The sequence below is a fragment of the Mustela putorius genome, unplaced genomic scaffold (genome assembly GCF_011764305.1).
Source record: "Mustela putorius furo isolate JIRA1106 unplaced genomic scaffold, ASM1176430v1.1 tig00000832_pilon_pilon_pilon, whole genome shotgun sequence".
In the NCBI taxonomy this organism is placed as follows: Eukaryota; Metazoa; Chordata; class Mammalia; order Carnivora; family Mustelidae; genus Mustela; species Mustela putorius.
Window position 1 is genome coordinate 968,246 of NW_025421491.1, and position 23,023 is coordinate 991,268.

A 23,023-nucleotide genomic window follows, 5' to 3' on the forward strand; every position below is an offset into this window, starting at 1 on the left:
GCTTCTTGGATGCCATTCCCCACAGCGGGACCTGAGCCCTGCCCCACGGCCCCGCCCACACCCCCCCTCCTGGTCACACTGCTGGGGGCGGGGAGGGAAGCCTGGCGCGCAGTGACTAGACATTCTGCCTCCCAGAGCACAGCCTCTGTCTGAACCCATATTTGGGGAACCAAGGAGAGAAGATGCTGCTAAGTTTAGAATCTCAAAGCAGCGCTCACAGCCTGTGAACGCAGATGCAGATGCGTTCTGGGCTGTTCTAATGAGAGGAAGTTTATATAAAGCTGTGGGAAATGTAGCACTTCCTTGGATACAAACACAGCCCCGTTACGCAGTGTCTCAGGATTTTGTCTCAGTGACAGACATTCGATCCCTGGAGACCAGCTGACTCTCAAGAATATGTGTGAGCTGAGCGACATCGGAGGGGACAGAAGCCTGTTCTGGGCCGACCCGGGGGTCCTTGGATTTGGAGAACCACCTACTCCAGAGGAGTAGCTCCCCCAGAAGTGAACAAACTGGGGTCAGAGGTGAGGCTTCCATCTCACACCAGCTTATCTGCTGGGCTCCCCTGGGTGTCCCTCCCTGGGCTGCATCAAGGCAGGGGACCAGCAGTGGAGAAGCATAGAAGTCTCAAGGGGCCCCTCTATTTTTTAAGAGAGGGAGAGGGACGGAGGCAGGGGTTTCTGAGATTCTGCTTCTAGGGATCCCAACCAAAGACATTCCCCATACAGGTGCCTGAGGACAGAGGGAGAGAGAGAATCTTAAGCAGGCTCCACGCCCAGCACGGAGCCTGACATGGGGCTCGATTCCACAACCCTGAGATCAAGACCTGAGCCAAAATCAAGAGTCAGATGCTCAACCACCTGGGATCTCCAGGCACCCCTCAAAGGGCTCCCGTAATCAAATATTATACTCACTCTGGATCTACTGTCACTCAAATGCCAATGTTTAAAGAATGGTAATAAAGCACATCAGTCACTGAAAACTGTACTAAGTATCATTTGTTTTGGGTGACCGAGAAGGCAACTTGGGTCTTATTGTATGTCGTGGTCTCCAGAGTGGACAGCCGCCATCATTTCTCTCCACTGCAGTTCTGTCTACATCCCGCCATGAGCCCCACGCGTCGGGGGCATCTCTTGGGCTCCCCCTGACTTCACAGTTCGGTTCAAGCTCCTCATCTGGTGGGAAAGGCCAGGCCTGGGTCACAGCAGGTGCTCAAACCCCATCCGCTGAGTGACCTGGGCCAGGTAGCCATTACTCGGTGCCACACCTCGGTGACATGGAGAGCTCCATCCTTCCCTTGAAGGATGTACCCCATGGAACTGCCCGTCTTCCCTGTGGCCGTCACTGCTGAGGGTTCTGGACCTTCTTTGTTACAATTCAGTAGGATGACCATAACAAAGCCATCTACCGGCCTCCAAATAGTGATTCTTTCCCTTCCCTGAGTTGAAAAGCTGAACACAGGGCTACTAACTAAAACACCACATTCCTAGCCTATATTACAGCTAGGGGGAGCCACAGGATCAAACCCTGGACAAGGACATTAAAGTAAAAGGAGGAGAGTAATCCCGGGACATCTCTGTTACCTGTCTGTCTGTCTTTCTATCTATCTATCCATCTGTCTGTTGGAGGGGGAGTGGAGGAGCAGAGCCCAGTGTGGAGCTTGACACAGGACTCAATCTTACAACCCTGGTATTATGACCTGTGCTGAAATCAAGAGTCAGACGCTTAACTAACTGAGTCACCCAGGCGCCCCTGGGACATCTCTTTTAAAGTGACTGCTTCCTCTTCTCTTTCTCCTTTCTGACTCCCGGAAGGCATATGTAATGGCTGGACTCCAGCAGTCATGTTGGACTATGAGATGACCTTGTAAAAGAAAGCTACATGTGGCAGAGCAACAAGATAGAAGGAGCCTGGGTCGGGGCACCTGGATGGTGCAGTCAGTTAAGCATCCTGCTCTTGGCTTTGGTTCAGGTCATAATCTCAGGGTCGTGAGATTGAGCCCTGCCTTGGGCTTCATGCTCAGTGAAGAGTCTGCTTGAGGCTCGTTCTCCCTCTCCCTCTTCCCCTCCCTGCAAAAATAAATAAATAAATAAATAAATAAATAAAAGAAAAGAAAAGAAAAGAAAAAGGAGTCTGGGTCCGTGAGACCATGGGCCCCCATACAACTCAGGACTGCCTGTGTATGTTATTCTACTGGTTGAGATACTATTTCGGGCCTGGGCTACTTAGAGATGAACCCAGTGTAATTGGTGTGGTGATACACATGTTCTCTCACGGCAATTACGCCCCATTTCTGCAATGCCCAACAGTGTAAAGAAGAAAAAGCAAAATCAGAGTTGATAAAGTTGCCTAGGGCTGTGGACAATCCACAGGGGATTGAGGGACTGAGCCCATGCCTTGAGCCGGGATGTCAATAGCCTGAAGGGCCCCCGCCTGCCAGAGAAAAACCAGGGAACACTTCTGAGTGTCTTCCTGAGTTCCACTCTTTAAAGGAGAAATGAGCCAGAGGCCGTGGTGCCAGACCGTCCGATTGACAAATGTGGGAATCACTTATTGTTCCCGAATCAACATCTCATCTGGCAACCTTCCCTTTTTCCTCTACTGAGTACTTTCTGGGGCCCGTCTTGAAATGATCCATTGCCACTGCGAGCATCAGCCAACCCTTTAGCCCTGAGAGAGGAGCAGAGGAGGAGGGGCTGGTGGCCCAACGCTTCCTCTGGGGGCGGTTAGGAAGGAATTCCTGAATCTAAGAAAAAGTCTTTGAAGCTCTGGAGTTGGGGCCTTGAACAGCATCCCTTATGCACCAAACCTGAGTCAGTTTAAGCATTTTTGGTGCTTTGGATGAAGACTAGGGACTATAGACTCGTGTTCAAATCCCGATGCAACCAACAGGCAGCTGTGAGATCTGAGCCAGTTAATTTAACTCTGTGGGCCTGAGTTTCCTCATCTGTAAAATGGGAATGATGGTAGTACTTACCTTCATGAGGTTGTTATGTAGATGAAACGAAATACTCCTTATAAAAGCATTTAGTAGGGGCGCCTGGGTGGCTCAGTGGGTTAAAGCCTCTGCCTTTGGCTCTGGTCATGATCTCAGGGCCCTGGGATCGAGTCCCGCATCGGGCTCTCTGCTCAGCGGGGAGCCTGCTTCCCCCTGCCCCTCTGCCTGCCTCTCTGCCTACTTGTGATTTCTATCAAATAAATAAATAAATAAATAAATAATCTTAAAAAAACATTTAGCGCATCACAGAGAAAGAGTTCCGAACATTCCTGTTACTATTCACAGCTTACGGAGACCTCATTTGAAGATCATCCAACCCTTCAGAAGCCAAGTGGCAGCTGAGCTTTCCTGAATGTAGGGAAATGACGGACGAGGCATATCACGGCCTCGATCCTGATACCTGGGTCTGGCTGGGGTCTCAGCATTCCTGCCACAAGGTTAAATTTCAGTAGAAAGTTGTCGAATGAGGAACTTCACAAGAAGTGAAGTTTTTTGCTGTCCCCTTATCTGCGTCACGCCTTATCGACCTCGGAATACCTCTAAACCACCCACGGGCCCAGTCAGCTCCCACACGGCATTGTGTTTGGCAGATGCGATTAGCAAAACCCCAACCATCGTTAGAACAACATTCCAGCTTAGCATGGTGGACAGAACCCCACAATCAAGGTCGTGGGGAGAGGGCCAGACACCCGTGGTCCTGGAGCTTTTCTCTTCAACACCAGCATCAAGCCAACTGTCACCAGATCTCCGGTCTGCCCCCCATGCTCCCCTGCTTCCTGACTCACCGAGCAAACAGGAGACTGGCCAGTCTCAGAGATGCTGCACGTTGCCCCCCCCAACCACTGGGCACCTGTCCCCCATTTCAGGGACAAGCTGCCCAGGCTCCAGCCAAGGCCATCTTGGGCCCTGTTCATGTAGTTCTGTCCCCTGCAAGGACACACTGCTTCCAGCTTCCTCTCCCACAGCATTGTCCCATTCATAAATAAACATGGAGCAATTGTCCCCTCTTCAAACAAATCCTCTTGCTTCACATAATGAAATTGACTGTCAGAAGTTCTCCTCTGTCTTTTTGCTCCCTCAACTGAAATTTAAAATTTACAAATTAAAAAGTCATGTTTAAAGAATTCGCCAATCTATTGTTTTGTTCTGATGATTCTTTTGCATTCAGCAGCCTGTAAAAACTACCATATCCATGGCTTTTAGGAACGTGTGGCTATTTCAACCTTAGGAAATAGTAATGGGATATAGTGTCTTAATAGGTCAAAGGGGGAAAAGCTTATTAATTCCACAAATACTATAAGGGAATTTGATAAATTGATACCCATTCTTGATAAAAGAAACAAAAACAGCTCTTGGTAACCCATGAAATGAAGGATACCTTCTCAGCATGATAAGGAATAAAGAGCAGCTAATGTCATACTCAAGTCTGAGGTCTGTGAGCAACACTTGCCAAGTGTGTGCTCAGGAAAAACAGATCTGGTGTTTTATGTAAAAAATGGTGTCATGGTGTATGAGTTAGGGTAATGTAACAAACACCAACATTTCAGAGGTTTATTACCGTAGGAAGATATTTCTGCCTTGTGTAAGAGTCCTATACGGATGTTTCTGGAGGGTGGACAGTATTGCTCTGTTTGGTGATTCAGGGGCTCAGCTTCCCTCCCTCCTGTGGTCTCTGGAGTTCCGTGGGACCTGGAAACTGGCTTCCAGCTGGCAAAAAAAAAAAAAAAAAAAAAAAAAAAAAAAAAAGAGGGGGTACACACCCTTTACTAAATTACTCTGAATGTGACGCACTTCACTTCTGTTCACATTCTGTAGGCCTGAGCTAGACTTGGGACTTCACTTGTCTGCAGGATGCATGTGAGCCCAGGAGGGGAACGGGCAGCAGCCCCCAGAGGAGGACACAGGGGCGGGCAATCTTGTTTGTAGCAGCGGGAGCGAGAAGTAGGACAATGGGATGGAGGGCATCCTACTAACAATCTATCCCATTTAACAAGATTGTGTACCCTTTGACCTCATAACCTCACTTCTAGCAATTTTTATTGTGGTTATATTCACAAATACGTGTATTTACATTTTAAGGACATATCTCATATATTGACTTCCCCTGGCTGTGGATTCAAATGACCACAAACTTACTGACTTTGACAACAGAAATTTATTCTCTCTCAGTTCTGGAGGCCAGAAGTCCAAAATTAGCATCGGTGGACCTGCTGCAAGGGGTCGGCAGGGCCACGTGAAGGCTCTGGAGGGAATCCTTCTGCGCCTCTTGCAGCCTCTGGGGGCTGCTGGCATTCCAGCCCTTTCCTCCATCTCCATATCCCTTTCGCCATGTGTAGGCTTTCTCTTCTGTATGTGTCCTTCTAAGTACGTTTGTGATCACACCCAGAGAAACCAGCACTCTCTCCCAGTCTCAAGAAGCCTAATCTAATCACACCCACAAGAACTTTCCCCCATATCGAGTAATATTCTCAGGTTCCAGGAAACAGGATCTCTGACATCTGGGTGGACACCACTCAGTCTGCCATGCTGGGCAACACTGTGATGATGAGACGCTGGTGACATCTTGAACGTCCATCAAAAAAGACCGGATGAGTGAACTACTGTCCACCTGCACAGTGGGATTCCCTGCAACCGTTAAGAGGAGAGAGGCCACAATCTATGTACCGACTCAGAGAAAAACTCAGGTATAAAACAGTGTCTGTACTCTTCTGTTTATTTCAAAAGAAAGAAATACACGTATGCTTATATATCAAAGAACGTTTGTGGAAGGTTCGCTAGACACTGTTAATAGTGGCCACGTGAGGTTCAAACTAGAGGGAGGCAGGGGTGGGATGTTGTCCTGCTTTCCCTGCAGGCTCTCTTGTACCTTTTGAAGTCCCTTCTTCCTAAAACACAGAACCAGCTGATACACAGTGATACACATACACCCATGATTCACAATGTAGCCAAAAGGTGGCAGGCAACAGAACTGCCCTCTGACAGATGACTGGGTAAACAAAATGTGGTCTATGCAGACAATGGAATGTTGCTCAGCCTTGGAAGGCGGGGGACTTGGACACTTGCTACTTACACAGACGGACCCTAACCACATCATGCTCAGTGAAATAAGCCAGTCACAGAAGGACAAACATTGTACAATTCCACTCATGTGAGGTATTTATGGTAGTTGAAATCAGAGACAGAAAGCAGGATGGTCACTGTCAGGGACTGAGGAAGGGAGACTGTTTGATGTGGACGGAGTTCCAGTTTTGCAAGATGAGAAGAGTCCTGGAGATGGATGGTGGTGACGTTTGCACAACAATGGGAATATACTTTATGCCACCGAACTGTACACTAGAAAATGCTTAAAATGGCAAATTTCCCTGTCGTGTGTGTTTTAAAAGAAGGAAAAAAGTTTAAAACTCAGTTGTAGTAGTATGGTAAATAACATGGGAAGACAGTTGCAGCATTTGGTTGCCCAAAGAAAATTGCTTGCCAAAAATATGTAAATATGATCTCATTTACATAGTAAATAAATAAATGTCACATTAAAAAATCCTTTTTTTAAAAAAAAGATTTTATTTATTTATTTGACAGACAGAGATCACAAGTAGGCAGAGAGAGGCAGGCAGAGAGAGAGAGAGGAGGAAGCAGGCTCCCCATGGAGGAGAGAGCCGGATGTGGGGCTCGATCCCAGGACCCTGGGATCATGACCTAAGCCAAAGGCCAAGGCTTTAACCCACTGAGCCACCCAGGTGCCCCTAAATAATCCTTTCTTGACTTGCCATCCTCTCTAACTATTGCCTCCCTTCAGTGCCATCCTTTACTGCTGTAGAGAGTTGTCCACACCTGCCGTCCCTCCCGTTTTCTCTTGAACCTGCTCTGGTGGGGCTCTTGTCCACAGTGTAGGAGAGAAGCCCTGCGTTGGGGTCAGTCACCTGCACAAGAGTCCTGCCTTGCTGGGCTTGGCCATCCCACCTGGAAATGTCGGGAAGCTCAGGGCTGGTTCCCCAGCTCTCCTCTCCCCCTCACTCACTCCCCAGCACGGTTTCTGCAGCTCTGAGCAGGATAACGTCTGTGGGAGGGAGGACACGGTGCTCTGGTTGATCATTGACGGCCGGTATTTGAAGGTGTTGATAGACCCTCCCTACCTCCACTCCCACCCCATGGAAGCATCTTGTGAGGTCCCCCTGTTAGGATCAGGGCAGGCTCAAAGGGTAACCATCGCTGGGCAGGAGAGTTTCAGCAGACCCCCATGAGCGGGAAGAGCCCCATGGAATAATATGGGAGCCTCAACAGGGTGAGGCCAATGGACTGAACCCTCTTGGAACCCCCGTTTGGCTGACCAGACCCCGAGGAGCCTGCTGGCTCTATAACCACCACGCTCCCCCCGCCCCACCGCCCAGAGTCACATTCCTGGGAGCACTGAATATGTCAACCTGACATTTGGCAGTTCAGCCATCCAAGAGCAGAAAAGGGCATTATTTGAGACTCAACAGGTGTATTTTATATTCACACACTTGACTTTCAAGACCCTGAATGAATTTTGCTGAAATAACTATTCACCTTTGGGTTTCATCCAAGTAGGTGATGTTTTAGTCCCCAAAAGCCTTTTCTCTTTCTTTCTTTAAAAAAAAGAATATTAAAAGTGACTGAAAAGAAGGATTTAGAAATGAATGGCTATTTTTCAACATCTCTTATAAAATGCTATAATATTTCTCAGGGACACGGATTTAGGGAAAGTGAGATTTAGAACCCGGTGGCTGTTTATAGTGATCTGAGATTTCTATCCTCGCTGGCCTCAGGATTCAACCCTGCATGGTCAGAAGGGGGGCAAATGCAGGGGACCACCCATCCCGGGTGCCAGCCTGCACCCTGGTTTTAGCACTGAGAGTCCCGTGTTGCAGAAAACCCCTCCATCCCCACAAGGAACTGGGGTGGTTGGTCCCCCGAGTTGAGATTTCTGTAGATAAAAGAAGTGCTCATATAACCCTACTCAACCCAGCCCAGATGACCCAGCGTCCCTGTCAATTCAATGTCATCATGCCCCTGTATCAAGAGGCAACATTGACATCAAGAACTGTATGCAATGCCAAGTGCAGGGATTTTAGAAGCCTCAAGAGATAAGGCCTCAGGTCCCAGCCTGGGTTCTAGAACCGAGAATCACCTGTCACCTTCAGGACAGATAAAGCAGTGAGTGGGAACCAGGGCAGAGCTGTGTGACAACAAAGGCTTCAGTGAGTCCCAGAATTAGACAGAGGATGCAGGCCTCATGCTAGACAAGGGTAGGCAGCTGGACGGCAGACTCTGCCTTCGTCATGTTAATATTCCTAGTGATGGCCTCCTTCCTGAGGAATGACCTCAACTAGTGATGGTCTCCTTCCAATGACCCAATGAATCAGTGGCTCTTGCACTGGACAGAACTGTCATGGCAAAGGCATGAAGAGGAGCATGTGTATGCCCGCCTGGGGGAGAATGAGAGAGAGATGTCAGGAGGCAAGGCTGGTGCCCAGCATAACCAGCCTCCACAGTCCCCCCAATCTCCCCCAGTGCTAAGCTTGGAGCAGGGAAATGCTGACTGCCACAGGTGGTGACCCTAGAGTGTGTCCTCATCCCCTCCCCAACCCAGTCCTTTACCCACGTGTAAGTCCTGGCTGGTGTCTCCTGGACAATTATTTTGGAGACTGTCCAACCCTCACCTTCTCCTGTCTCCTGTGCTAGCCCCCCGCCCCTGAGGATCAGCAGGCATCCCGAGAGATCCCAGACACAAGCTGGTGTGGCTGCGCATCACTGACATACCATCCTTCACTGACCCTGCTGCCCTGGTCTAGTTCGGAACTGAATCCCAAGAGTGCTCTGTGATCTCTCTTCTTCAGGCCACTTTGCGGCCACCAGAACTGGAGATGTTCCAAGAGGATCTTCCCAAGTCCAACAGGGCCAGATTGCCTCATGGCAAGCCCCACAATGGGGCGGTTATATTTGTTGAGTGTCTCTTCCACAGCTGGTCTCCTTCCAGCCAGCTGCGTGCAGACACCTGCTTGTGAGAGCTAACTGTTAAACATTTCAGCAATGTTGCAAGCTGGTTGTTAAACACAGCCACCATTAAAGATTAAATCATGTCAGCTAACTGTTCAATAGATTAGGTTAGACGCAAAGATGGTAACATCCAAATGTATCACTTCCTAGTCATTTCACCTTACTTTATCATTATCCATACTCTTGATGTAATTTACCCCTGCCGTGTCTGGGAGGGGAAAGCAGGATGGCGGGGTGCTGTGGAGCCTGTCTTCCCCACTGTGCCGGGGATCCTACACTGGCAGCTTGCGTTGGCCATAGAGGGAGTATTTATACCATGGACATCTACAAATGCTACAAATCAGGACTTTTTCTACCTGATCACTGGTTGTGTACCCCAGCCCAGCATGGTGCGTGGCACAGAACAGGGCTCAGCTGCTCACCCTTTGTAAGTAAACTTCCTGGAGTTATCCCAGCTTGAATGTCCCATCTGCTTCCTGCCGGTGACTAGTCTTGCTTGGTCTACATTAGTTCCCCTTGAGCTGCTGTGGAATCAATCCGTATTAGCCTCCAGCAGCCACTGTAACAAATTAACACAAACTGGATGGCTTAAAACAACAAATCCATTCTCTCACTGTTCTAGGAGCCAGAAGTCTGCAATCGAGGTGCTGGCAGGCCAAATCCCTCCAAAGGTTGATGGGGAGAACCCTTCCTTGCTTCTTGGCTCCCGGAAATCCTTGGCATTTCTTGGTTTATAAGTACAGCACTCCAGGGCCTGTCTCCGCCTTCACATGGCCTTTCTCCCCCTACGTACTTCTCTATATCTTCTCTTCTCAGAAAGACCCCAGTCACTGGCGTCCCAACCCTAGAACCCACCCTAATCCAGTATGACCTCATCTTAATTAATTGTATCCACAAAGACCCTGTTTCCAAATAAGGTCACCTTCTGAGGTTCCAGGTGGTCAGGAGTGGAAGAAAGGGACACTGTTTATTTTTATTTTTCAAAGATTTTATTTTTATTTATTTGGCAGAGACAGAGCGAGCCAGAGAGCACAAGGAGGAAGGGGAATGGTAGAAGAAGATGCAGAGGGAGAAGCAGGCTCCCCGCCTAGCAGGGACCCTGACATGGGGCTCAGTCCCAGGACTCTGGGATCATGACCCGAGCCAAAAGCAGACGCTTAACTGACTGAGCCACCCAGGCACCCCGAAGGGACACTGTTTAACTCACCACCAAATCCCTACAGTAGGAACCACAGGCAGTGCTTTCCCTCTCATGTGGTGAAGAAAAGTCTCAAAGACGGCTTGACGCCAATTGTGACCAATGAACAAAAAGGCCCCTCACGGCAAATGTTTCTATTTTGCTTTTATGGTTGCTTCCTGGATAAGAGCAAATATTCTCTTATATTCACATCCTCAACCTTGTGGGTCTCTTCTTTTTTTCCCCCGGTTGCACCCATGTACACTCTCTTCCAGAAACGACACCATTCTCTAACCAGACTCGCACCTCTAAGGACGGCCCGTTCCCTGTGACCTCCCAGAAGCTAGAGTCCCCCCTTATTCTAACGATTAGAGCCCTGGCTCAGTGCCCACACACATGCCACACCCACCTCGTGGCCCACCCCAAGAAGAGTTTCCCAAACACTGTTCACACAGAGAGACACACTTTAACTTCTCCCAACCTGCTGTGATGATGATACCTCGTCTTTGTGGAGCACTTAGCAGGTGGCACGGCCATTGTCAATGGTCAAAGATGCCCTTTCTATGATCTCCTTCGATGCCTATTTCAGTCCTGGAGAAAGCCAGAAAGAGGCACGATTTCAGATCCACAAACCTTTGTTTGGGCTTTCAGGGGGTTTGTGGACCTCTGGAAGAGCCACATGGTTTTCCCAAGAGTTCACAAACCCCAGGATTAGAAGTCCGGGAAAGGAGCACATTTCATCAGGCCGATGGCACGAACACCCAGCCGCAACGGACGCACAAGGGCCGGAAGCACAGGTGCACAGGACGGAGCAGCAAGGGACGAGCCGGGAGATCCGGGCATCAACAGGGGAGCCCGTCGGTCAGCAGGGACTTGGGACAGGGCCCCAGACAGGTGGGACAGAGAGGGAAAACAAGGCTAAGGCTAAGGGAAGACGAGAGAGGCACCTAGGATGCAGAATTTAAGGACGTGTTCCCTTCCTCTCTGGGGAACCCCCTGGCCTTGAAGGAGGAGCCCAGCACAATCCCAGTACTGGGAAGTGGGCACGGGATGGGGATGAATCCCCAGGCACTGGGACATTGGGGCCCCGACAGGAAGCAGAAGGCACGTTCACTTTGGAACCCTTCAGGAGGGCCCCTTTACCGAGGAGTGAACAGGAGGGAGGGAACCCCAGGGCACAGGGCGTTGCCTGGGCTTTAACGACGGGAGCAGGTAACCAGGCCTGACAGATGAACATGACTGACGGGCCCAGAAGGACAGTGCCAACCTTCCTAAGTCAACCTGATGTGAAACAGAAGAGCCACGTGCTGCTGGCGAGGGGGACAGCTCTGGTCCCCCCCCACCCACCACTCCCATGACGTCCTGAGGCCCCAGCTTGAAAGGAGCCCAGGCTGAGTGGACCAGGTCTAAACCTCACTCCCCGGGCTGCCTTCCCTGGTTGCACGTGAATCTCCAGCTCCGATCCCACTGCGGGCCCCCTCCCCAGCCTGCGCGTGTGTGGTCTCCCAGTGAGGATCTGGAGTGATTAATCAGTTAATCAGTGCGGCCGTGCTGGGCTGGGGCTGTAGACTCTGCAACTCTTCAGGAGGGAATCAGCTTCCAAGGCCAGGAGCCCAGGATCAGACTCTGACCTCTATATGAGCTGTGCCTTCCTTCCTATGGAGAGCTGAGGTTCAGAGCAGAGGGTGACTTTCCTCTCTGAGCTGGTGGAGGGCCAGACTCCCTTAACCGAGTCATGTGGATGGGTAGGGGTTGGAATTGAGCCCGGTTCAAATGTTCTCTTCAGGATGCTTTCCCTGGGGGGGGGGGCATCTCTCTACACCCCTCTCCTAGTGTGCGTCTTCTCTTCACAGTTGGGAGTTGTATTTTTTTATAGCGTCTGTTTGTGTAATGTCTGTCTCCCTGACCAGAACGTGGACTCCCTAAAGGCAGACACCACACTTTGATCACCACTGTGTTTCCAGGGCTTTCCACAGTGCCCTGGGCCAAGTACAGGACATTTGTAGAATGAATGAACCAAGAAGGAACTGATAGAAGGGTAGGTGGACACAGCCTCAGGCAAAGGAAGAAGGAATGAGAAAGAGGCCACCCTGTCCTGGGTCTGGGAGAGCAGGGGGCTTAGTACCTTTTGCAGAGCTGTGAGGCTTTCATACAATCTGGGAATGGCAGATGCTTCCTGATCCAAAATTGGTCATGACAAAAATCTTTTGTCAGTTTAAATTAACATGGAGGTAAGCTTTGATCCCAGAGCCTAGAGGTGAAAAGTAGTCATGGAGGGATAGAGAAGTGGGGTGCAGGGGTAGGATTTACCCAAACCAGTCAGGGATGCCCAACTTCTTCATCACCAGGACCCTTCTTATTAATTTCTCCTCTTGTCCATAGACCCCACACTTTGAAAGTGTTAGTTCGGCAAATAATGTTAGGAGTAATCTACCTATTTGCATATTTTTTATTAACTAAAGCCATCTGTAACTCTTTGATTGCCTTTCTTATCAGTATGAGATCATTAGGTTGAGATCATTCTAGCCTAAAGCAAAGTAACTTGATATTTTCATTAACCATTATAGCCAGATGGTGGGTCCCTGTCTGATTTCCATTTAACTGTCCGGAAATAACCCCAGGTCATCCATGGACAACAACTCTCTTACAATAAAGCAGCAACATTCTTTTCGGTCTCTCTCCTTGCTAGGCTCCTCAGGACTCACGATGTTAGAAACATAGAATGTAAATACACGTGCTTCTGGAATTAAGTGCTACGGGCCGAGCAGAGGAGGAGAGAGAGCGAAGAGGAAGTTCATACTTATAAATGTTGCATATGATGGGCTGAAAAAACTTCCGTGGGCTGGTGATTTCTAAATCTCTTTGCAAGAGAGTAGAGACATTTCATTTTCTTTCCTCCTTTTCTCTAGTGCCAACCATTAAGCTGACTGGACATGGTGAGTCTCTGAGTTCCACTTGAGTCTTGACTTAGACCAGTAGAAATCTGGGGAAGAGCTACTAAGTCTTTGAGCTCATCATGTTAGGGTTAGGCCCCTTCAAGTTTCCAGCCCCTTGGTGGCCACATGCTGGGCAAAGAAGTAAATAGAAACATAAAAGAGGGAGGTGGGAGTGAAGCTATATTTGGAATAAGGAAGCGACATCAGATTGTAACTTGAATCCACAGGAAGAAATAAAGACAATTAAAAATGGTAATTAAGAAGGTTAACACTTAAGAAAACTTGGTGAATGCATTTGTATTCTTTATTCCATTAGTCCTTTTTTTTTTTTTTTTTAAGATTTCATTTATTTATTTGACAGAGAGATCACAAGTAGGCAGAGAGAGAGAGAGAGGAGGAAGCAGGCTCCCCACTGAGCAGAGAGCCTGATGTGGGACTTGATCCTAGGAGCCTGAGATCACGACCTGAGCTGAAGGCAGAGGCCCAACCCACTGAGCCACCCAGGCGCCCCTATTCCGTTAGTCTTTTAAAAGACTTAATTGTATATAAAGCAATGACCATAATACTGTATAGTTGGGTTTATAACATTACACTTAACAATATATTGTTGGGTGTATATAGACGTGATATGGGTAACAATGATAGCACAGAAAGAGAGTAGGGGATGGAATTCATTTTCTGTAACCTTGTGGGGTTAAGTCCGTGTAAATATGAGGTGGATTGTGGTAAGTTAAGATGTGTATTGTGAGAAATACACAGCGAATGCATTAGGGAAAGCACGGGGTGGCTGGATGGCTCAGTCAGTCAATCCTCTGACACTTGATCTCAGCTCAAGTCTTGATCTCAGGTCATGAGTTCAAGGCCCACGTTGGGCTCCATCCTGGGCATGGAATGGACTTAGAAAACAAAAACAAAAGTTAGATTCATTAAGGAAATGAAAGCTGTACAGTAGAAAATATCCACTTAAGACGAGAGGTATGAAGGAGGAAGAGAGTGACAAAGTAGTTAGAAGCTACAGAGAAAACGTAAATAAAGCAGAACGGCGGCCATCCGACCACATTAATAACATTAAACGGGAACGGATTAAACCATTTAACCAAAAGGCAGAGACTGACAGACTGGAAAAAAAAAAATCTATGATCTAATTCTATACCGTCTGCAGGAGACACTTTTTATTCAATGATACAAAGATTAAAATTAAGAGATGAAAAAAGATATACCATGCAAACCAAAACCATAACAAATGAGGTAACCTAGGTGAACTGAACAAAGACACAAACTACTAAAACTGACTCAAAAAGAAATAGAAAATCTGAATAGATTTTGGGTAAAGACATTGAGTTAGTGATTTAAGAATTCCACAAAAAGCCCAAGCCCAGGGGCTCCTGGGTGGCTCAGTGGGTTAAGCCTCTGCCTTCAGTTCAGATCATGATCCCAGGGTCCTGGGATCGAGCCCCGCATCGGGCTCTCTGCTCAGCAGGGAGCCTGCCTCCTCCTCTCTCTCTTTCTCTCTGCCTGCCTCTCTGCCTACTTGGGATCTCTGTCAAATAAATAAATAAAATCTTAAAAAAAAAAAAAAAGCCCAAGCCCAGAAGGGTTCAATGGTGAACAACACTGTATAATGCTGAGCTCAGTGCCTGGTACTGAGTAAGTACCCAAGAAAGGTCATCCTATATCATTATTATTTTTCTATCACATATTTTTCAAATGTTATGTTACACTTACCTACCATCTCTTGCTGGATGGTGAGCTTCCCAAGGGAAGGAATCTGTCTTATTCTTTATATTCCAAGTGTCCGGCTTGGTGCCTGGCTAATGTTCCAAGAGAGGTAGAGAGAAAATAATGCTTATTTATTTGAAAGAGAGAGAGAGTATGAGCAGGGCAGAGGGGCAGAGGGAGAGGGAGAAGCAGACTCTCTGCCAAGCAGGGAGCCTGATGCAGGGCTTGATCCCAGGACCCCAAGATCATGACCTGAGCTGATGGCAGATGCTTAACTGACTAAGCCACCTAGGCACCCCAACAATTTAAGAATATTAAAAATTGCATTTTTTAAAAAAAGTATTTTACTTATTTATTTGTCAGAGAGAGGGAGAGACCACAAGCAAGGAAGCAGCAGGCAGAGGGAGAAGCAGACTCCCTGCTGAGCAAGGAGCCTGATGTGGGACATGATCCGAGGACCCTGGGGTCATGACCTCAGCCAAAGGCAGATGCTTAACTGAGCCACCTGGGTACTCCAACAATTTGAGATTATTTAAAAATTGCTTTGATGCTGGACAGGAAAGGCAATTATCCATCTGTCCAGGGCAAAACATTGCTTCCAGGGCCCACAAAGCTATCTCTCAGAGTCTGTCCTTGATGCTGGCATGCATGTCACTGGTCCCATGCCATGTCAAGTGGTGGTGGCTATTTGGGGGGATGGGTGGATGCACATGTGAGGCCCTTCGCAGAGAGGAACAGGGGTGGGGTGTGAAGAGAAAGCTGGGCCAGGGCCAAAGGCTGAGCTTCCCTTTACCCCCCACCGCCCGACGCTGTGTGGCCACCTCCTGTCTACACCAAACATTGAAGAGTTTGAGTACTTTAAGTTCGAATCTGGTCTTCAAGATTCTTATAAAGGTATATTTGTCAAAGTAGAAAAAGTTGCATATTTTTAAAAAAAGATTTTATTTATTTATTTGACAGAGACAGATCACAAGTAGGCAGAGAGAGAGAGAGAGAGGAAGCAGGCTCCCCACTGAGCAGAGAGCCCGATGCGGGGCTCAATCCCAGGATCCTGACATCATGACCAGAGCTGAAGGCAGAGGCTTAATGCACTGAGCCACCCAGGCGCCCCAAGAAGTTACATATTTTATGTAAGTTTTCTTCTTTGTCTTGACTTTAATATTTGGCTTTATGGTATGTAATTTCTTCTCTCAGACCCTGCAAATGTTAGGGACAGACCTGCTGATTTCTACTCATACATAGAAAAACCAGTCTTATTTTGAGTCTTTTACGTAAAAACCATGATGTATGTTTTTTATTTTGTTGTTCACAATTTGCCCTTTTCACTTAATAATAGGACTTCAAGTATTTTTTGTGTCACCACATAGAGATCTATCCACTTCGTCTGAACACCCAATACAATGCATCTTTATTATTCCTCTCCCCAGAACAGCTGGAATTCTTCCCAAGACATCTTCAGTAAGAAAAGAAGCTTTGCTCGTGTGCACAGAGATGTAGGCAAGACGGATGGAACAGGAACCTCCGCGGAGACAAGCCTGGCTTGTTCCCGCAACCCGCCCTGCGCTGACGGCACACACCTCACGCTCCCAGGGTCCGGAGGGTTTCCAGTCAGAGGTCAGTGTCTAAGGAAGGAAGTTTGGGAGCTCAGACCTGGGAGGCAACTCACTGGGTCTGCACATTCCTCATCGATTCGTAACACATTCTCTTGCTCGTTCATTGTGAGCGAGTCGGGAGCGCTTTCCTTTTTCTCTTTTAGTGAAGTCACGTCACGATTTTACACAAGCCTCTGATTGCAGCTCCCTCCCTTCCTCAGAAACGAATCGAGCATTTTCCAGGTCAGATTGGTGTTTAGTCATCTGGACATGAGTCCCCCTTCCTCTTGCCTTAATCTTTCCCAGGCTGGATTCTGTCTTTGAAACAATAGGAAATGACAAGGTCTATTTTTCTTTTCTTGAAAGGACTCAATCCATGGAGTCCTGAGTTGGAACAGAGAAAGTACGGGGAATGCATATGTACCCCCAATAGGAAGTGACCAACTTTCCTCTCTTTGTTCTGCCGAGTCCTGTGGGCTGAGCTCACGATATCCCAGAGAGTTTGCTTAAAGGCAGGAAGGCGGCCTGTTCACCTCAAGATAAATGCGCAGTTGGATTTTCTGTTGGACCACGCTGAAATGCAATTAGGCTGTGAGCAGTCTTCAAGCAAAGATTGGAAACCTTTCGAAAAGGGGCTCCAGGAGAATAATCTGTCGGGTGCTTGATACTAATTACATCTTAAAGCACCCGCGTGAGTCCGTCACCAGGCTCGCGTTCTAAGTGTGTTCATTTTCATTTCTCCGAGAGAATTAAGCTGCCGTTTGTATTTTCGGCGATATTATAAGTAACTGAATAGTGATCAGTAAAATCAGGAGTAATTGCAGTTCCAAGAGTCAGAAGGCCAAGGTCTGAGGCCAGGCCCCGCCGGCTGAGTGTGGGCTGAAGAGACAAGTCCCTTCTCTGCACTGGGAGGTGGAGGGGGAGGGTGCTGCCCAGAGAAGGTGACGCCATCCAGGTGTCAAACAAGTCCCTTGGTCTGGAGCACAGACCCAGCCCCGGGTGTCCTGCACCTTTCGCCTGTTTTCCCACGGCCCGACCCCGCTCTGACTATTCTCCATTTCCAAACATGCCCTTCTGGCCCCCACCTCCTGGCCCATCACTGCTGCTCATCTCTGCTCCTCCCCCCCTTGATTCACCTTTCAAAGTTCTGCTCCTTCTTTAAGGACCAGGCTGAGCACCTCCGCCATCCTCTCTTTGCTCCCACCCCTTCTGTTGTGATCACTTACTGTCATTCTTACTCCCTGTCTTGAGAAGCCAGGACATCCGAAGCGTAAAGGAAAGAGCCAGCTCTGTTCCTGGGTTCAGTGGAGGTGTGAGATACTGAAGCAAGAGGAAGAGGAGGGACGGAAGGTGGTGGAGTCATGGTGACCCTGCAGGGAGGTCTGGGGAGTGGGGACAGGGTTCAAAGGCCTGGCCTGACATTTCTCTGGACTGTTCCTAGGCGGTGCTGAGAGGTTGCTGGATGGGGGTGGGGGTGGTCACTCTGCTAGGCAAGCCCCATTCTTTCCAAGGGACAGAGGAAGGGGAATTGGTAGCAGCCATGGTCCCCAAAGGAAGTGCTGGTGGCAGCAGCTGTCCCAGGATAAGTAGCCAGGGCAGGGGAGGTGGCCAGCGTGCCTGAGGCTGTGGCTCTGCAGTGGTGGGAGCTCACAATGGTTGGGCTGGAGCTCCAGCTGTGGGCTTGTGCATCAAGGCACACCAGGGCAACAGAGGCTTCAGGCCTGCAGACCAGGGATGATGTAGGGTCATCTCCAGAAGGTGAGTGGGGGTGGGATAGGTGGTCCTTGGATCCCACATGTCTGTGCTTGGGATTTTGATCTGATGACACCCATGGTCAGTGAGGCTCAGGGAAACACATGTTCCATTCATTGCTGTGAGTTGGGCTCGTGTCTGTTTCTGAATGACCTACTCGTTCAGCATCGTCCAACACTACGGTCCACACTGTCCAAGACAGTAGCCATGAGCCACGTGGCTCCTGAGCACTTGAGAATATGACTGGTGTAACTGAAAAGCTGACTTTTATATTTCATCAACTGGTTCAAATTTAAACTTACGTAACCACGTGTGGCCAGTGGCTCTATACTGGACAGTATTGCCTTGGATGGTCCACACCTGCAATGCGATTAGACACCAGTTCCTTTACTCCCCAGGGAGCAAGCACACGCCCCCCCCCCCCTTCCCGGGAGGTGCCTGCTGATTTGAAATTCCTAAAAAGGATGTGGTGACCTCGGGTTATTAGCAGGCTTCCTGAATTCTCCCTTGTGTGGTTGATGTTATCATGGCTCTTTCTTGCCTTATTTCCAACTATAGACCAGTATGGCTTTCAGTCGGCAAGGCATTTAGTTGGAATATTTATTTAGGATTTAATCTCCTGGGCTACCGTCCAGTCTTGGGATGGAGTTTGGCCAACTCTGCACTGGTGGTCAGGCTTACAATGGGCTTCTTAAAACCCAATGACTATAGTTCCGGGTTCATAACTACCCTGCCAGAACCAGGCATGGCCTTTTAAGTCCATGCATGGAAGCCTTCACCGTGGGCTTGGGCAGAGAACCCAAGGAAGCTCTGGCCTGAACACTTTCCTCCGAGTCCTGCAGATAGTTGTCCCTCCTCTAGAAAGTCTTCTCGGTAGCAGGGTTGAAGGGGGTTGCCTGGTCCTCTCCCTCAGCAGCTTGGTCTTACTTTGCCCTTGAATTCTCTCAGATCCCCTAAGTGCTAAGTGACACGGCCGTGGCCGGACTGGATGCTGCCACTCAGGAGGAAGAGTAATTAATGATAAAAACTTACCTTCACTGTTCTTCTTACTGGATGTGAAGCACGTGAAGCCCTCAACACCACTAGGAAGGAGGTGTTGTTATTATGGCCATTTTATGGATGAAGAAACTGAGGCACCCTGAGATCAAACTAGGACCAAATCAAAGTAGAAGCTGGGAGGCAAAAGGGCAGGAGGGGACCCCTGAATCTGGGACAGAGTCATGCCCACTATGGTTGGCCTCTGTGTTTTGGTGTCCAGGTGAGGGCAGGGAGTCGGGGGAAAGCTTCAGGGCAGCTGAGCTTTCCAGGAGGTCCCCAGTGGGCAGTGTGGGCAGGAGCACTCACTCCACTCCCCCACCCGCCAGGGAGGACTCAGCCTCAGGCTTTGGTTCCCCAGGTAACCTGGAGCCTAAGCTGGTCTCTGAGGTCCACACAGAAGGCCAGGGGCAGAGTGAGAGAGTGCTCCCATGAGGGTCCCCTTCCAAGACTTACCAGATATGAGGCTGGCTCTTTTCCTGGCAACACCTGATTGCGGGAAGGGTTCCTGATGACCCTTTGGGCCTGGTTCCTGCCGACACTGCTGGTGACACTGCGGTGTGGGCGGACAGGAGCCCCACGCACCCCACGCACCCCTGGGCAGTGGGGTCAGTTTCCCGAGATGGAGATTCTTGTGTGAGTGATTTGTTAAAAGCGTGCTCTCAGGAGAAATTCTCGTAAGAAATCACTCCATCCAGAATGAATGTGTCTCCCCCACAACCATAAATCATTTGCAGAAATCCTAACCCCCAGATATGGTGGAATTAGGAGGGGAGGCCTTTGGGTGGTGATTAGGCCATGAGGATAGAGCTCTCAAAAATGGGATTTGTGCCCTTATGAAAGGGGCTCCAGAGAGTTCCCCTGGACCTTCCCCCGTGTGAGAAGGTGCTGGCCCTGAGCCAGGAAGGGGGCCCCACCCGACCATGCTGGCTCCCAGAGCGTGGAGCTCCAGCCTCCAGTACTGTGAGAGAGAAATTTCTGTTGTTTCTATGCTGCCCACCTCTGGCATTTTGTTATAGCAGCCTGAGTAGACGAAGACAAAAATGATGAGGGCCAGTTCTCTGCTGAAAAGGGCGACTGTGAGCTGCCTGGTGCAGGGATCTGGGCAGGCACAGCGTTGTGCACTGCACATTTGTGGGCTCAGCTGTGGGACAGATTTCGGGGCTTCCCTGTGCTTGCTTGGGGCCAGGGTGTGTGCTGCTTCTCCCCGAAGTGGCCCCAAATGCTTGGCACCTACAACGTACCAGCGGTCCTGCTAAGAAGCTCCCTGAATCCAGGAGGGCCGAATTTTCTAGCAGGCAGCTCATGTCTGGAGAGTCAGTGTTTGCAGCAAGTAACCGAGGTAGTGACATGGGCAAACCTCCCACAGAGGGCTGGCTTCTTGTCATGGGACTTCTGGGACCCCACAGCTTGGAAACAGAGGGATGTCTGTTGCCCAGAGATGCACAAAGCCGAAGAGGGGCAGCCGTGTGCGTCCCACACTCGCTGGGTGACTTCCAATCTGGAGCTTTCTCCACCACCATGCTTCATCAGCAACCCTTCATCCAAATCTGGTCTGGTCCTCTTCCTCCTGGGCTCAGTGCCCATCCAAACACTTTCTCAGCAGGATCCTTCAGGCTCTGTCCATGAGAAGAACATGGCATTCTTCTGTGAGGCTCAGAAAATTCAAATAAACAGCTCACCACATTTGCACAGGCCAAAGATTGGCCCTCGCCTTTGTGGGCCTGCCCTCCAATACCTCCTCAGGGGTCCTGGGAGGAGTGTGCACATGTGTGAGGACTGGGAGTTGGGGAAGACTCAGATAATGGAAAACCCATTGTGTCATTCAACCCAAGCTTTACGACTGAGGTCCACGTGGGCAAAACTCTTTCGCCAGCTGCAAAGTAAAAACCATCAGTGGCCATCTCTCTACAGTCCCAAGAAGACCATCATCAGAGGGACAGTGTTTACGTTCAGGGAGCCAGAGAAGATGGGCTGCTTGAAAGCTAGATACAGAGACAGTGGGGACAGGCTGCTCCAAGAGCTGGGACAATACCAAAGTGTTCCTTGCTGGGCTCAGTGAACTGAAAGGACCAGGGTTCTCTCTGATCAGAACAAAATTCTCGTGAAAAAGTTAGACAGTGAGGCCGTGTGTTCATTTCATTCCCCGCCATGACCTAGAAGAGATTTCTCTCTAATGACAGATTTAAGACATGTCACTCCCAGCCCTGTGGACCTCTCCCAGGACCCTATATTACAGAAGACTCAGTTACCTGGAAATCCCAAGGAGTTTTAGCCTCTGCCCAAACCATCACAACCTGTACATAGATACCTCTCTTGACCAAAATCCCTAGTCTCCCACTTCTTGGGGGTCAGTGTAAGGGAGGTTCTTTTTTTTTTTTTTTTTTTTCCAAGATTTTATTTATTTATTTATTTGTCAGAGATCACAAATAGGCAGAGAGGCAGGCAGAGAAAGAGATAAAAAAGCAGGCTTCTTGCTGAGCAGAGAGCCCGATGCCAGGCTCGATCCCGGAACCATGGGATCATGACCTGAGCCGAAGGCAGAGGCTTAACCCACTGAGCCACCCAGGCGCCCCAGGGAGGTTCATTTTGAAATTAGCAGAAGTAGAGGGTAAGAGAGGGGATGTCACTCTGACTCACTCCCCCTCCCTTCCCTCTGTTGGGTGGAAACTATGGGATTTCTTGACAAGTCTGCGGTACTCAATTTGTGTGCAGACTCACTGTTGTTAAAATAGGGCACCCAGGGGCACCCGGGTGGCTCAGTGAGTTAAAGCCTCTGCCTTCGGCTCAGGTCATGATCTCAGGGTCCTGGGATCGAGCCCTGCATCGGACCCTCTGCTCGGTGGGCACCCTGCTCCCCCACCATCCCGCCTGCCTCTCTGCCTGCTTGTGATCTCTGTCTGTCAAACAAACAAATAAAATCTTTAAATAAAATAAAATACGGCACAGGGATGTTTATAGCCACATAGTCACGGCAGCCAAGAGTGGACACAACCCAGATGCATGAAGGCAGTCTCTTCATACAATGGAGTATTACTCCGCCATGAGAAGGCATGGAGAGCTGACAAACACTACAACATGCACCAATCTTGAAGACATGATGCTAAGCGAAAGAAGCCAGCCACTAAAGGCTACATAGTCTGTGATTCCATTTATATGAACTTTTCAGAATAAGTCAAGCCAGACAAAAGGCAGATTGGTATTTGCTGGGGACGGGGAGTGCTGGAGGGAGGGAAGGATAAGGAGTGACACCTTAGGGTAGGGGCTTTTACTTTCAGGAGCTGAAACGGTTTGGAACTAGAATCTGGGGTTGCACAGCATGGTGAATATGCTGTATGTCACTGGGCGGTACACTTCGAGATGGTTAGTTTTACTTTATGGGAATTTCAACTCTGCTATATGCTTAATGTTTGTATTCTCCCAATCCCGTATGTCAAACCCTAATGCCTAATGGGATGGTGCTTAGAGCTAGGGCCTTCGGGAGAAATAAGAGAAGGCAAAGAGTTCGTTCACAGCGGACATGTGAGATGGATATAACACCATCATTTTTATGCTCTGAGTCTCACTGGGACAAAGAAGAAAAAATCTTATTCCACTCCACAGCTATAAGCCTCCTGTCCACTAGGGGGAGCTGTCCAAAGGACCCCCTCACCAGTCTTCCCATTAGGAATCCGTTTCCTTACCTTTTTTCCCCCTTCTCCCCTGATGTGGTTTGAAAGGAAAATAACTCCATTGGATCAAAGGATTGCTGGGTGATCTGGTTGATCACTTTTACCACTAGAAGCTCTGCAGCTTTAAA

The 23,023-nt window shown here is 49.1% G+C and overlaps 1 long non-coding RNA gene across 1 annotated transcript; it reads left to right on the top strand.

The window, feature by feature from the left end:
* On the top strand, positions 1 to 982 carry LOC123393385. The gene is made up of 2 exons (XR_006608153.1): positions 1 to 524; positions 729 to 982. It is a non-coding gene; the product is annotated as an uncharacterized LOC123393385 (long non-coding RNA).
* The last annotated feature ends 22,041 nt before the right edge of the window (positions 983 to 23,023 follow it).